The following is a 16,751-nucleotide window of genomic DNA, read 5'->3' on the forward strand; positions in this document are numbered from 1 at the left end:
GCTATGTCGCAGCCCTCAAGAGTTTGACAGTGGACTGCAAGTTTGGTGTGCTAGCGGCTATGCATGCAACATCGACACCGTCAGGGGGAAGCCAAGAGCCCGTTTCACAACGGAACCCAAAAATGCTGCGAGACAGATTCGTCTGCGGCATCCGCGACGAACATCTCCAACAGCGCCTCTTTGCAGAAAAGGAGCTGACCTTCCAACGCGCTTTGGATATAGCCCTATCAGCAGAGAGTGCGTCAAGGCAGCAGCGGGGAATCAAAGCGGCAACGAACTCCGGAGAGGTCAACAAGGCCGCTCCAAACAAGCATGAAGATGAGAAATCGCTTTCTCAATGCCGTTGCTACCGATGTAACGGCTGGCACGACCCTTCGACGTGCAAGTTCAAAACAGCAGAGTGCCGTTTTTTCTCCAAAGTGGGCCATATCGGAGACGCCTGCATTGCACGCAAGAAGGAAAAGGAAGCACGTGCAAACACCAAGCAACAAACGCACAGTGTCAACCCATTGCTTGTGTACGATGGAACAGGAAGCAGCGATTCCTGTTACGAGCTGCATGCAGTACATGGGCACACACACTGCCCCAAGTTCCTGGCCAATGTAGAAATCGAGCGAAAAGTTCTGCAATTTGAAGTGGACACGGGTGCCGCGTGCTCCCTGATAAGCGAGGAGACCTACCACAAAGCGTGGCCAAGGAACGCCCCCCAACTTTCAAGGGAACCACTCGACTTGCGCATTTGGTCGGGAGATGAACTGCGTGTTCTGAGAACCGTACGTGTTTGGGTGAAGTTTAAGTCAGACGATTGCGTGCTACCATTGCTGGTGATGAAAGGAGCCGGATGCAACCTCTTGGGACGAGACTGGTTCGCGCCTCTCCATATCCAGGTTCACGGAATCAACCAGATGGAACATCCAACAGACGAGATCAAGGAAGTCATCTCACGACACCCAGATGTGTTCAGAGAGGACATTGACGGCTACACAGGCCCCTTGATTCAGCTAGAATTGGAAGAAGACGCAAGCCCCACATTTTGTAAGACTCGCCCTGTGCCTCTTGCCCTGCAGGGGCCTATGCAAGATGAACTCGATCGCCTGCAACATCAGGGCATCCTCTCACCGATACAGCATTGCAACTGGGCGACACCGCTGGTCCTCGTTGGGAAAAATGAGGGAACATTGGCTGTGTGTGGTGACTACAGGAGCACTGTTAACGCAGTGGCGAAGAAGGCCTCCTAACCTCTACCAACTACAGCAGAGGTGTTCGCGAATTTGCGCGGCGGAACGCTCAGCTCGACGTTGCACAGGTTTTGGAGTATTAAATGGGAACGGGAATGTTTCGAAGGCAACCTAAACCACCTAAAACCAGGTTCGACAAAAGTCAGGCGGAAGGCCGTCATGTCAAGCGAGCACGGAGAGCAACTCGCAGCAACTCGCCAAGCCAACCGTGCTGGCTCCGTACATGCTGGATCCCCCAAGAGAATGCCTCTGTGCCATCAGAGTCCGCCTAACAGAAGAGCCCGGGCCACAACAACCAGCGACGCAGCTGAACACGACAACGGCATCATGTCCGCAACGACATCGTCAGCCCCCGGCCGCTACGGCGACTCCATCTAAGAGGGGAGGGATGTGATGTTCTACAAGCGACGCACTGCCATTCCCGCCAGACAGGCGTGCCACCACTCCGGGACGCGCAAGCTCCGGCTTCCGGTCACTCAGCCGCGCGGCCAGAGCGACAAGGCGTATTGGGTTACGTTTTCCCCTTCACGAGGGACGCGGCGCATGGACCGCGCCTTCGCGAGCAGGCGCCGTTTTTTGGCAATAAAAGCAGTTCGTACCCAGCAGCCGAGCGGTGTGGTTCTTCCCAAGGAATGCCACACAAACCCCGCAACGTAACAAGTACGATGTACACAAGTAGGATGTTGTGGAGGTTAATGAAACCTCTACATTTGTCTGATAATTAAGTTCTTTGAGTCTGTGTAATTCAGAAGTTTGAACTGCATGAAACTTTGTAGCACGCCAATTAAATGGCATGCCGTGGCGGTGCCACAACTGTTTTAAGCGAAGGCAGTGCCGAAGTTCCAGAGTTGTGAGTAAGAAAGGTTTACAAAAAATGTGAAATTGGCCTATCCTTGCATAGCTGTAAATGCGAGCGTGCCACACACTCACCCAAAAGCCACACACCCCACCCCCAAAAGGGATATAGTAGTATTCTCCTGTAGTTTGTGTCTTTTTGTTTTTACCCACATTATAACGTGCTCTTTTATTTATTATATGATCTCACTTAGAGCACAATGCAGCCCTCTTGATTCATGACGTGTAACTGTGATGTTTTAGTCATAACACTGAGTTGAACATTCTCTGCAAGTTCATTTTTATTTTTGTTTTATCTTGGCAGGGTCTGGTAAAGTCACCATCCACAAGGCTGAACCAGAGACAAGGTTCCAAGTGGCTCCAGAGACAAGTAAGTTGTGAGCCATATAATAAGCACTTATTTTTTGTGAGAATTCCCGATTACCTTGGGAGCTCCTATGTGCATTGGACATATGTTTTTAATGGGGCTTAAGCCAGTATGTTTCCTGAATGTTCGTTGAAAATATTCTACTAACTGTTCCCAGTATCGCTCTTATCTTGACATAAAATTTATGCTCTGGAAATTTGCTTGGGATTCATATAAACAACCTAGGTGTATTTTGAGCAGTGTAGCCCTAGGTACTTTCCAGATAAGACCGTACAAGTTGTACCAAACTCCAATTTTTCTCTTTTTTTTCATTTTGCCATAATCATGGAAACTTATACAGTGTTGCATTTAGAAAAAATATATCCACGTGTATGTTCAGGGACACCATTTGTTTACAACTTCATTGTGTAAATAGCCTGTGGCAGTGCTAATAGGCGTAATAACAACATATCTATGTGCATGTTAGTGAATGATAAAGTATTATTTAATGTAGCCACATGAAAACAGTTTGTATGAACAGTATTTCAGTGCTCTTTGCAACTCTCCAACTAACGTTGAAATTATTGTGAGTGGCAAGTTGCAATTTTAGCAGTTGTGCTTATATACACAAAACCGGTTGGTCAATTCTTCTAGAGCTGTCTCTTATTGTTGCTTTTGATTTTCCAGGATGTACAACGGTTTCCTGCTGACCAGGACAAAGATGTTTGCCGAGGTACGTGTCATGGTTATCCTAAAGGGGTACTGACACGAAAATTTTCAGTTGTTATTTTCTTGCATCAAATGAAATGCCAAGCCCTCAAGAGCCTAGAAAATGTAGTGCTAAGCATGAGCACACCCTGAAAATGTAATTAGAGTACATTTTGAAAAGCTAGTTTCGGTTCGTACTGTACCTTGACGTCACGACACAATATGAGCTTCTCGTCACATGCTCAAACAAGATTGTGACGTTTCCACGGCCGCTCTGTACTGTGGCTCCGTTGATGACACACAAGCAACGATTTTGGAAGTTTTGGTACCTGATGTCATCCCAACTAGCCAGACTGCTGTGTGAAGTCACCAGAATTAGTACTGTAGCCCGATATCAAGGTACCGTCAATATCAGTGGGTGCGCCATAGGAAAATTGACTTTTTAATATCAAAATAAAATATCTTGTCAATATTTGCTGAGCTTCATACTTGGTCAGAGCCATCTCTGTTTACAGGAGATTTGTATGGCAGAGTAAACTCGCCTTCGAAAAATGGTGTCAGTACCCCTTTAAGGTGGCGGTCCCACTCCAGTGGCAAGCGCTCGACATTTTAGTCATTGTTTTCTGGCGCACTGTGCTTTCTCTGCTCAATGGATGAATATGAGTTGTATTGCATTGGAAAGTTAACGTTCTCCGCTTTCTAATCACAGCTAGTATTGTCGCCTAGTCTGGAGCGTTATTTCATGCAGGGCTCCGGAAGTATATCTGATGTGTGGGGGCGACGACGTCTATATATATATCTATATATATATATATATATATCTATATATATATATATATATATATGAGTGTGCGTGCGTGTGTGATAGTGGAGTTGTTTTTATCACAAATGAGGACGAGGTTTACGATTACCAATATGACAAGACTGCCAAGTGAAATTATTTTCTGAAGTATTTCTCGGCTGCCGGGAGAAAAGACGCTCCCTATCTAGTTCGCTCACAGTACCCTCGGCCATTTTTTCTTGTGTTTTGTGCCTCACCCGGAGCCTATATCGGCCAGATCGATGACGCTGATATGCCATCTTATGAAGCCACCATAACACGTTTACGTGAAACATCAAACACGAAATCTTGAGCTGTATTAGCAGGAATAGAAGTATCGTTGTAGCTTACCGCTTCATTGAAGCCGACAGTGAAGTCAATGTTCTTTGTCCGCCTTCTCTCCCGAGGTAGTGAACATGTGCATATAGATGTTTTCTTGTGTAACTATCCCGTAAACGAACAGGGGCATTGAAGAGTGCGTGCAGTTTGGTTGGGTGTGAAAAGATGACTTATTAGTGGAAATACTGTATTTGTAAGCAAAGACCGAATATCTCTTACTCGATTTCTCTCGCCCCATATTCGGTGCTGAAGCGATGTCGTCACGAATCTCATTGCTCTCAGCGAATTAGAAGGTGCGATGATACGTCACCACGTGTGCAAATGACTGCTGCATAGCCGCGGCTTTCGCGATTGCCGCGATGGATGTGGTTGCAGACTTTGAACCTCGCAGCGAAGATGTCGCCATGGAAGCAGGATTGCATTTCAGCGAGTCTGAAATGATCCCCGTGCTCTCGCGGTAGCTCCTTCTGGCAGCAACAGACGGAAAGCGAAGCCTCGTTTTCGTCACCGGCAAGCGAGGCGTCCAGTTGCCGAATACTGTCTGTGTACACGTATTTCATTTTTTTGTTTTTATCAATGGCGATTTCCTTTGGGAGAAGTGGCAGTGAGGAGAGGCGAGGCAGAGCACTGGCCATGCAGGGCCACTCAATCCGCCCGTGGAATGCGGCACGCATCCGAAGAGCAGGTGGGAGGGTGCCAGTGAAGAGAAATGTACCATGTGATCAAAACCATCGAAGCCCCGTGTCGCGTTACTGCCACCGTGTCGGGGCAGACGCGCAGAAGAAAAAGACAAGAGACGAGCGTTCAAGCCCCAAACCAAGAAAAGCCCCCCGTTTATTGTCTGTCCTGCTTTTATAGCCTCAGTGGGCGGAGCAGTCACCGGTGTGTTCAGACGCCGCAGCCGTCCAGGAACGCGGGCGTCGCATGGTCGTATGGCGTAGCACGTCGATGCGTTCTCAACGCGTTCCTCGAAGCGCTGGTCGCATTCGATGCAATGCCACATCTTCCTTTTTTTTTTTTTGAGTCACTGTACTGTATCACTGCACAAGTGGAAAAAGAGTCTCACTGAAAACACAATACATTTCAGGCACTGGATACGCTAGAACCACTCACGAATAACGACGCCAAGAATTTTCACTACTAGTAACCGTAACGTTTCGGTGCAATCACTTTTCTTCCCGAGCGTGTCACGTAATCGCTTGGTTCTTCCGCTGGCAACGAAACAGTTTGTCTGTCATCAGCGACATTTGACTCAGCAGTCTCCTCACTTGGCGGATGGAGCAAATTTTTGGCTGTGCTTGGCGAGCTTACACCCTGTGGGAAGTCATAACTTCCGGTCTCGTCATCAGCCTTCGGCTCGAGCCGCACGAGAGCCCTCCGATTTCTCTCGATTTGTGCGCCAGAGTCCATCCTGACAACGTAAGACCTTGGTCTCCCGGCGTTCCGTATGACTACGCCTGCAGCTTTACAGTCGTTGACCCACACGCTGGTTCCCGGCAGCAGAGGTGGAATATTACGAGCAGCATGCCGGCGATTGAAATTCCTCCTCTGCTTCTCCCTCACAGCACGATCTTTGTCACGAACTCTTTTCATGTTGCTGGCCTTGGGCGAAAGCTTTTTGGGGTGCAGGGGGATCGTAGTACGCAGCCGCCTGCCCATCAAGAGCTCAGCTGGAGTTTTCCCCAAAGGTCCAGGGGTATCCCTGTACCCTAGTAAGGCGAGATATGGGTCACGGGATTTCTGAATGAGACCTTTTATCGTCTTAACCATCCTCTCTACCTCTCCGTTGGCCTGTGGATATCTCGGGCTCGATGTGACATGCCTGAACCCGTATTCTTGAGAGAAGGAGTGGAAAGCTGATGAGCTAAATTGTGTTCCATTGTCTGAGAACACCATTTCAGGAATACCGTGCCGTGCAAAGATGCTTTTAAGATGGTTTACGACGTGATCGCTAGTAGTTGATGCCAGACGGGCCACTTCTGGATATCGAGACAGGTAATCGACAACGACCAGATAATCTGCACCCTTGATTTGGCAAAGATCAATGCCAACTTTCTGCCAAGGCAGCATCGGGGTATCGGACGGAATCATTGGTTGCGCAGCCTGTTCGCGCGACATACTGCACTCTCGGCAGTTCGTTACTAGCTTTGCTAGTTCTGAGCTTAGTCCCGGCCACCACACCTGACTCGCGCGCACGCGCCCGACATTTAGTGATGCCCTGGTGACCATCATGTAGGTGACTCAAGACTTCGGCCCTTTGACGCTGCGGTATGACGAGGCGCATGCCTTTCATCAAAACTCCATTACAAACTGAGATTGCCGCCCTGGATTGCCAGTACTGGTTGCATGCAGACTTGAAGGGAACGATATCGTGGCCACCCGTTTCGACAGAAACGAACCAAGGTTTGGCACACGGTATCTTCTGCCTGGCCCTGCTTAACTTTCTCAAAGCCGCTAACTTCAGCCACGGTATCCATGCAACCTTGGGCAAAGCGCTCAATCTCGGACACAGACAGAGCTTGAGGATCTTTCTGACTTGATTGGAGCGGAGCCCTTGACAAAGTATCTGCCAAGACCAGATTTTTCCCGGGCACGTACTCCACCTTGAACGTGAAGCGCATTAGCCTCATTCTGAAGCGCTGAATTCGCGGAGGGAGCAAATCAAGCGGCGCTTTGCCCAGCAACGTTACGAGTGGTTTGTGGTCAGTCTCGAACTTTACTTCGAGTCCTCTGATGTACCCTTCAAACCTCTCCGCAGCCCATGTTAAGGCTAAAGCTTCCTTCTCGATCTGTGCGTACCGAGACTCCGTTGGCGACAATGACCTGGAGGCAAATGCCACTGGACGGCGTTCTCCATCCCCTTGCTCTTGGAATAATACTGCGCCGAGCCCGAATGAAGAGGCATCAGCGGAAACTATTGACGGATGCTTTGGGTCATACTTTGCCATGCAACGATCAGAACACATCTGTTCTTTGATGCTAATCAGAGCATTTTCCTGAGGTTTACCCCATGTCCACTCGCGACCCTTTTGCAAAAGTTCACGCAGTGGTGCGCTTATCTGTGACAAATTTGGAATAAACCTGGCGAGGTGATTAGCCATTCCAAGAAGTCTACGCACACCGCTTACGTCACGAGGTGGATCTAAATTTCTAAGAGCATCCACTTTCTTCGGGTCCGCTTTTATGCCTTCTTTATTGATAAGGCATCCTAGAAACGCCACTTCTTTGACGCCGAAGCAACACTTCGCTTTGTTAAGCGTTATGCCTTCTATTTCCAGCTTTTTCAATGTTTTCTCGAGACGCTGATCATGCTCTGCCTTCGTGCTCCCAAAAATTAATATATCATCAATCAAATTGACAACGCCAGGCATGCCAGTCAAGATTTCTGACATCCTCTTCTGAAAGTACTCTGGCGCCGATGTGATACCAAAGGGCAGCCTTTGAAAGCAGTACCTTCCGTACGGCGTTATAAAAGTGGTCAACAGCTGACTCTCTCTTGACAGCTTAATCTGGTAAAAACCAGAATTCGCGTCTAACTTTGAAAACACTGTTGCTCCACCCAATAACCCTAGCGTCTCATCCACGGTGGGCAGAACATACCGTTCTCTAAGTATATTTTTGTTTAGGTGCGTTAAGTCGACGCAAATTCGTATTGCTCCTGATGGTTTCCACACCGGAACCATTCCAGCGCACCACTCTGAAGGCCCTTCTACTTTCCTTATTACGCCCTGTCTTTCCATGTCGTCCAACTCGTGCTTTACAGCATCTCTCATGGGAAGAGGAACGCGGCGCGCCACGTGAACTGCATAGGGCACAGAGTTCGGCTTCAAGCGGATCGTATACTCTCCTGATAGCGTACCTAATCCCTGAAACAGCTGAGGGTACCGGTGCTCCCACGATCCTGAAGACGTTACGCCGTCAACAAATTTAACAACCCCTAGCCGTTCTGAGGCCTCTATACCGAGGAGAACGGATCGCAACGAAGCAACGACAAATACTGTTTGTTTGATAGCTGCCTGCTTCCAACTAATAACCGCGGTGAATTTTCCCAAAACCTTTAGTCGATTACCGCTCGGTCCCGTTAGAACTATACCAGTTCTCTCTAACTTTGATGGGATGCCAGGGAATGTTGGAGGAACTACTGATACCTCAGCGCCCGTGTCTACCTTCGCGGAAGCTGGCGTTCCGTTAATACGCACTTCAATAAACTTGGCACTCGCGGCGCAATTATCAACAGTACCGAGAAAGTACAATGCATTGTCTCTCTGAAGGGAAGACAGTCCTACCTTGCTCGTTGCGAAGCCCTTCTTGCGACAGACCGCACTGAAGTGTTCCTTCACGCTGCAATGGTAACACTTCGCTGCCTTCGCCGGGCACATCGGCCTGGGATGCGACGCTTGTCCGCAGTAAGGGCACCGCTGATCTTCAGGTGCCGCTCCCCCGACGCGATGCGTTTGATGCTCCTTTCGAGGAGGGTGCGAAGACGCGCTCTTCTTTTCGACCGCGTCTACGTCGGTTTCCATTGTAGTAACGGACGAACTGGCGTTGTTTCGCAACTGATGCTGTTGCTCGTGTACTGTTTCCTTGAGACGGGCCTTGGCAACGGCACTTGCTAGCGTGAGGTCGGCGTCCATTTGCAGCGTTTCGGAGAGCTTCGCGTCCCTGAGGCCAACGACAAAGCGGTCGCGAATCATTCTCTCTTTGAATGTGCCGAAGTCGCACCTGTCTGCAAGCGTGTGCAGAACTGTAACGAAGTTGTCGACGGACTCTCCGGGATTCTGGCTTCTGCGGTGAAAGCAAGCGCTTTCGTAGACGATGTTGCGAGCAGCAACGAAGTGCTTGTCAAACTTGCCCTTGACGACCTCGTATTTCTTAGCGTCGTCTTCCGACAAGTTGAAGGTTAGGAATATTGTCCTCGCTTGCCTTCCCATTGTGTAGAGCAGAGTCCTGACTTGAGCTTCCTCGCTACGCTCGTTCAATCCCGAAGCAAACCGGTAGTCGTCAAACTCTTGCGACCATGCCGGCCATTCGGACGTTCTTTCGAAGTTGAAGTTTGATGGCGGCTGGATGGCGAACATTCCGGAGCAAGTCCCTGTTGACTCGTCACCAGGCATGTTGGGGTCGTCGTCCTCTGTGCAGAGCGATCCTCAGAGACGAAGAAATACTGCGTTATGCTTTCTTGACGTCAGCCGGAAACTTCTGACACCATGTCGCGTTACTGCCACCGTGTCGGGGCAGACGCGCAGAAGAAAAAGACAAGAGACGAGCGTTCAAGCCCCAAACCAAGAAAAGCCCCCCGTTTATTGTCTGTCCTGCTTTTATAGCCTCAGTGGGCGGAGCAGTCACCGGTGTGTTCAGACGCCGCAGCCGTCCAGGAACGCGGGCGTCGCATGGTCGTATGGCGTAGCACGTCGATGCGTTCTCAACGCGTTCCTCGAAGCGCTGGTCGCGTTCGATGCAACGCCACACCCCGTGTGAAATCTGACGCAGAATCACTGCGAAGCTCGCTCGTATAAACGACGTCGATATCGCTGGGGTCAAACTACACCAGGCTGCCGCCATTATCTCCGCGCTCAGCGGCAGAAGCAAAATCAATATAAGTGAGGAGGATACCACGATGAATAGTTCTTCTTCGATGAATCGCGGACGGACTGCGTTTGTGATCACTACGAGAAAGTTGAAGGGGCGTTATATCCTTCAGTTAAATTTCGCTATTTTCTCTCTTGCTAAATCTCAGTTCACAGTAAGAATGACATGAATGGGATCGTAATAAGATAATTTGCCGTTACACTTCTACTTCGTGTATCTGTTTAGTATTATTGTGCCCAAGGCCCACCACTGGGGCCACGGGCGCTGCAGTCGTTGTGATGTGTTACGTTGGACCACATGATGCCACCTTGCTTCACGGAATAAACTTTACCGTATTTACTCGATTCTACCGCGCACTCGATTGTAACGCGCACACGTTTTCCGCGACCAAAAAAAAAAACATTAAAACATCGATTGTAATGCGCACCCATTTTTCGTGAGAGAAAAGAACAAAAAAATGTCCGCAGGAGTCAAACTTCGCGCATTCAGAAGGACAAGCATTTGGGTTTTAAAGAACTAAAGTTTCAAAAAAGTAAAACACTAAGTCAAAAAGCGGGCCTTGCCGCTAAAACTGTCACCACTACGGCGGCGATACGAGTCGCGTAATGGATCAGTCCTCGTCGCTGTCGGACAACTCCTTGTCGCTGTCAACGCACTTCGATTTCGGGAAACCGGCCCTGCTTTGGTCCACTGAAACCTTTTCGTGAAGCTTTGCTGTAAAAAATCTTCTGCTTCTGTTTGCGCCAGTCTCGCACGCACGTTTTCGGAACTCCGAACGACCGCAATGCGGCCCGATTTCCGTCCGTCTCTGCACATGTAATAACTATTATTTTAAATGCGGTATCGTGGTGCACTCGTCGAGTATTTGGAGTCGGCACTTCCATGCCGTCGATGCGAACGCAGAACGGGATGACAATCTCATCACACGTACGAACTGAAACAATAATGGAACAAATGGCCAAGGCGCGTAGGAGGCGGCCATTTTGAAATGCCGATGGCAATACGATAACCCGAGTTTTTTTTTTTTTTTTTTCGGTTCTCGATTCTAACGCGCATGCGATTTTTGGACTCATTTTACCGGAAAAAAGGTGCGCGTTAGATTTGAGTAAATACGGTAATTGCGCGCTACAAGGATAAGAGTGGACGAGGGAAGAACGATACGGGCAACACAAACATTATTATCGCTTATTATTCGTTCTTTCCTCGTCCACTCTTATCCTTGTAGTGCGCAAAGTTTACACTATGTACAACCAACTGCCCCTATCCTGGCTCTTCTGCTTCACGGAACCTTGCTCAGACGATGGGAAGCCAACGGCTCGAGGGCGTTTTTATTTTCTTTGAGTTTCTCTCTTCAATCAGCTTCATTTCACAACCAGGTCATGTGCACTGGCATCTAGAAACAAGACCTTGGGAAGCATGGCCAATGTTTTCGGCGGCATGGTGCTCTGGTGCTGTGTTCACAATGAATGCACCACGCACGCAAATGAGCAGAGTGTAATTTCATACAGTTTTATCTCAAGAATAACGGCCATCACTATATATGGCTCAAAAAGCTTAGAAAAGGCAATGAACCGAAGTCCGGCGCACGTGTTTGCAGCAAGCACTTATGAGAAGGCGACTTTCTCTGCCGACTAGGAGCGCGAATGTTAATTTGGTAAGCAACAATGGGTTCACACGTCACACTTACCCCTTTCAGTGCAGACGTCCACACCTCGAAGTCTTTTAAAAAATTACTCCATATAGTCAACCCCCATCCTACACGCGCTGATCGGGGAACATGTCGTTGGGAAAGTACCAATACACAGAGAAAAAATGAGGAGAGGGAACACATTTTGATAGAAAAAAGTAGTCTGTGAACGAGTTTCTGGCTTGAAAAAGAAATGAGAAAGAAAGCTTGCAGGAAAACCTATAATTAGTTCTTTTTTTTTTAAATCGTCCTGGCGTCTGCCCACGTAAGCTCGCCGTATACTTGGAGGCTGACATGCCTGATGAGTTCAACATGGTAAAGTTCTCGATCGCAACCCTTCAGCAGCAATACTGTGGGCCACGTTTTTCCTGTCCGATTTTCACTACGGTCATTACTTGTGGAAGAACAAAGATGGTCTGGGCAGAACCGGAAGAAAACGAACATTTTAAGCGACAAGTTCAGTGGTGAAGCCAGTAGGAGGTTCGGGGGTTTATCCCCCACCGCCCTGAATTTATTACATTTTATATGTTTATATATACGTGCACCCATACAAACACGCGCAAGAACATAGATAAAGGAACCCCCATAAATAAGTTTCTGGCTACGCCCCTGGGTAGGTTCATGGTTAAAATCTTGCTTATGTGAGATTAGGCTTGCACCAAGGAGGTTACAACCTCCTTGGCTTACACCGACTTTTTTTATCTGATTGCTTTTCATCGGCTTGAATAGGAGCAAGGAAAATGCAGAGAATGAGAGGCATCCTAAATTCGTGGCGCTGAGACGTGCTCCTGCAAGGACTAATAGAGCGTCAGCCTTTACCTACTGGAGAACCACTTCAGGACTGAAGATACGTTGAGCCAGACGAAAGCAGGCAGTGCTGTTTACGCAGACAAAGCACCGACAAATAGAGTGTCGGAAAAGTCACAGGCTTCCAGAAGATTGTGTTTCATCTGTTGAAGGAAGGGAGCACAAGGAGCCTCAAGCCTCACGAGTGGTACCAGGGGAGAGGAAGCCAAGGGGGGAAGGGTGAACATCCTTTAATGTGGGGGCATGCCCCCACTGATTTTGAACCTGTGGGGGTGACGGCCCCTACTGCCCCCCCGGTTCCGGAGCCCATGATTTCATGCCAAAGAAAACAGTGTCAGCAAAAAACAGCGTTTTTGCTGTACAAGCCTCTGTTGTACTGCCAGTGCGGCAAAACTGTTCAACATAACAAAATGAAATTTTCTGAGCCTTTTAAAGAAGCGCTATGCAAGGTTTCTACGAAGAGATGTTGCCAGTAAAGCAATTAGAAATTGATGCAGGCTCCGATAAAAATAGTCCAAACAATGAAAGTTTGAGTAAATAACTTTTTTTCTGTTCAGTGTAGAACAACAATATTGAATGGGTTTCCAGGCTACAATGTACTTTATGTCTACGCGAAGTTGTTTTTTATTCTGATGAACAGTTCATGAATTATTACTACTTCAATTCAGCAATTTATGGCTCTACTTGGTCAGGCATTACCGACGAAGGGACAAAACTATCCAAGCTCAAACTCTGAAACCTTCAATTTTCAAGGAGCAAGCGTTTCTCTAGGTTTCTATGAAGAGAAAATTGTCGTAAGTTAATTAGAAAATTTGTAGGACAGCAGTAAATTCAGCTCATTTTTCTGCTTGCCAGGCTCGTGCAAATTTACTTCTTTTTTTCTTTTAGAGGCTAATTCACAACTAGTATTGCACATTAGCAGAACCATGTAGTGTCTTGTAATTACCAGTACTCACTAACTTTATGAAGCATTGCTTGAAACAAAAGATTTTCAAGAAATAATAAATCTCGCAAACATTTTTTTGGTGGTGGCGCCATCTGTGAAAAAAAACATCAAGTTGTTTCACGTCAGTTCCGACGTTCGTCAAAAGTGGCGCCTCTAAACATTCCTAAGCCGCCAAAACACGGATGGGTTATTTCTCCAGACTTCAGTGTATGTTTAGTCCAGTGGCTAAATCTAGTCACCACGTCTTCAGTGCACAATGTAACCCCACGGGGCTGCTGAAAAAAAAAGAGAGAGAGGGAGAGAGAGAGAGAGAAAGAAGGGAAGAAAGAGTGTTGCACTGTACATCATGAGTGCATGGCCAGCAGGTTAGTATACATAGTTTTCATTGACGTCACCGTGGTCGCCATCTTGGAGTACTAGCTGGTTGAGATGCTGCGTGAACTCTTACTCAAACGCGTGGAGAAAGAAACGGTGACATAGATTAGTGTCGGTGCCCCCTCGCGTTCCTTTGTGTTCCCCCTTGGCGCGGCTGGCGAACAGAAGAAAGCGGGGAGAGCACAAAAGAACGGATGTGTGTGCTCCCCCCACTGACACACTCTAATGAGATAAAAAAGTCATGGTGGCCGCCATGTTGAGGTACCCAGCGCGGAGAACCTGTCTGTGACGTCACGTGAAAACTATGTATTGTGCCGAGGATTCCAGGAATTGCTTGGTTGCGCGCTTTCGTACTCAGGTGACTGTAGAAGCGTTTTTGAAGTACACAAAGAACTTGACCTTGCCTGCTCCTATTTTTGAGACTCGTAGGACATTACGTGGAAGCCTGCTTTCCCCTCGCGGGGAGCTGACGAGTGTTTAACAGTGTATGTGTGTTCGACTATTTCACGTGACGCCGGTTGAACGATAGGATAACAATGGACTTTATTCCGGAGACTTGCCTGCGCGTGTGAAGTGGTGGTGACTGGAGGCCCACCATGTATTTGGGGGGTCACAGGTCCAAACAGCTTCTATAACCGTTGCACAGGGTGGCGACAGGTGCGAACTGAGGGGCACCTGGCGTTGTTTGCAAATTATCCTGAAAAATACCAGGCCCTAGAGATGGGCAAAGCGGCTCACTTGAGTGAGCGGCTCCGAACGGCTCAGCTCACTTAAGTGAACCGGCTCACTTGAACGGCTCACCGGTTCACGGTTCACCCTAAATCGACGAAGGAAGGGAAAACACTAGGAGGGAGAGGAGGCAAAAAGGAGGCTGCCTTCCCCTTCCTGGAATTTCGCGGCGTGCGCTGGTCGTTGCTGGATGCCTCCGCCCCCCCCCCCCCCCCCCCCTTCGCATTGCACCCCTCTGCAAAATGTTCTGGAGACGCACTCTGTCTTGGCAGTCACAAAGTGCCTCCGGGTGCCGAGTCTCCTCCCGGGATCTGACCGTGTTGCCAATGGACGTGCATGGCGTGTCCACGACAGGCGAGGATGCTGCGACTACTAAGCCACCATACGACTACGTTGATTGTCCCTTCTCCAATGTTGTTGGCTGCGACCACTGTAGCTGCGACTGTTGTGAGCAAGGACAAAAGGGCAGTTGCTTTCTGTCATCCCCAATAGATGGCGTGAAAGCCAGCGTAGCGTACCTCTATCAAGGAACGCGAACTCGAACGAAGCGGCTCGACCGGTTCAACGAACAACAGGTTCAACACGGCTCACTGAGCGAGAGAGAACCGGCTACCGACAATGCACTACTGTACCGCCACCTCAACCCGGCTCAAGCGGGGGACAGACGGTCCGATTTTCCATGCGATCCGACGGCCGACGCCGCGGTGGGGGAGAGGGAATGGTGGCTGTACAATGCTATGAAAGGTCACCGTTCCGGTTTCCCCTCCGCCGTGTCGGACGTCGAATCGCATGAAAAATCGTACCGTCTGTCTCGCCCTTCATGCGTTCACCGGCTCACCGCTCATCCCCGGCTCTCTGAGCATCTGAGCAGATCGGTTTCAGCACGGCTCACTGAACGAGAGAGAACTGCGAGAACCGGCTCTCCCCCTTTCCCAAAGAACCGCCGCTCACTTTTACTGAGCCGCGGATCACCCGCTCTTTTAAAAGAGCCGCTCAAAAGAGCCGGCTCGCTCCTGAGCGACCCATCTCTACCAGGCCCACGAGATTTTTTTACCGGTGCGTGGCGGATCACTTTGGAGGCCGTGGACCCACAGTTTCGATTTCGGTGATCTTCAATGGAGGCACTGTTCGGACCTGAAAAAAGCCCATTGACATTTTGAAAAATAGTGACCGACCCCCGGCCAACACCCTCTAGACTAGCTAAGGCCTTTTCCATCCTCGGTGACGTCATCACACTACGACGGCAGCGGAGGACGCGTTCTCAGAAATGCCCATTGATACGCGCTCGTTAGTGTGCTCAACTGCATGTTGCGAATCTATTCGTTCGTGCTGTTCATATTTGAAGAAAAACAGCGCTCAAAAAGACGTAGCGCTGCACTCAGAACGTTCAGTTGTGAGTGCAGTGCTGTGTGTGTTCTCTTTCTTTTTTGTCTACGTCTTTTTGAGCGCTGTTTTTCTTCAAATATGAACAAGCACCAACTTGCCATTTTGTTGCAGTTCATGCTGTCTCCCTTTTCCTGAAAGCAAGTGCCGACAAAGCAATTCCGTCGTAGAGGGTGTCGCCCCTGGCACCCACTTTGGAAACACCTGTAAAACTTCTCCTTCCCTGACTACTTCTCTCGCTCTAAGCGTGTTCACCCCTCCACATTCCAGCGAAGGTGCAGGATCAGCATCAAGACTTCTAAAAACATACTTCAGGAATGTCACACCTCATTGTAAGTTTCTTCTTCCACTGAGCGAAAGGGGGACACGAAAGAAAAGGAAAGGCAGGTGTCACGAGCGATAGCAGACGACGCTCGGTTTGTGTCAAACGAAGAAGATTGATGCCGAGCTCGCACGCGCTCGGGCAGCTTCGCAGAATAAAGAAAAGGGCCTGGTAGTCCCTTCCTGGTCTCCAAAGTGTTCGGTCGTCTTTCTTAAGGCCCGAACACACGTACGCGTTGCAGCGCGTCAACGCGTGACTTTTTGACGCGGCGTCCGCGCCCTTTCCCTACGCAGAGGGAGGGCGCGCAGCTTCGCGTAGCCGCGCGCCCTCTCTCCCCATAGGAAGAGGGCGCGACGCCGCGTCAGAAAGTCACGCGTTGACGCGCTGCAACGCGTACGTGTGTTCGGGCCTTTACCGCGCTCGGAACCCATAGATTCCGACGGCCGCAACGGCACGTCACATTTGGCGCCCAACGGCTCGGGGTGAGCTAAGAAGACGTTCATATTTTCTATGTGGGGACGTCGCTCTCTACGCGCTCCGTTGGCTGAACCACTGACTTCAGGACAACGTCGGCTCCGTCAACCCAAGATGGCGACCGCCCCGTGTT

The 16,751-nt window shown here is 49.2% G+C and overlaps 1 protein-coding gene across 1 annotated transcript in view; it reads left to right on the top strand.

Annotated features, from left to right (window-relative positions):
• Window positions 1-3,105: 3,105 nt before the first annotated feature.
• LOC119387038 (protein misato) overlaps window positions 3,106-16,751 on the top strand; it is a 52,883-nt gene continuing 39,237 nt past the window's right edge. The window contains exon 1 of the mRNA XM_037654339.2: window positions 3,106-3,172. The gene's annotated coding sequence lies outside the window, so the exon portion shown is untranslated. The remainder of the gene's footprint in view (window positions 3,173-16,751) is intronic.

The sequence above is a fragment of the Rhipicephalus sanguineus genome, chromosome 3, assembly GCF_013339695.2.
Source record: "Rhipicephalus sanguineus isolate Rsan-2018 chromosome 3, BIME_Rsan_1.4, whole genome shotgun sequence".
Taxonomy (NCBI): domain Eukaryota; kingdom Metazoa; phylum Arthropoda; class Arachnida; order Ixodida; family Ixodidae; genus Rhipicephalus; species Rhipicephalus sanguineus.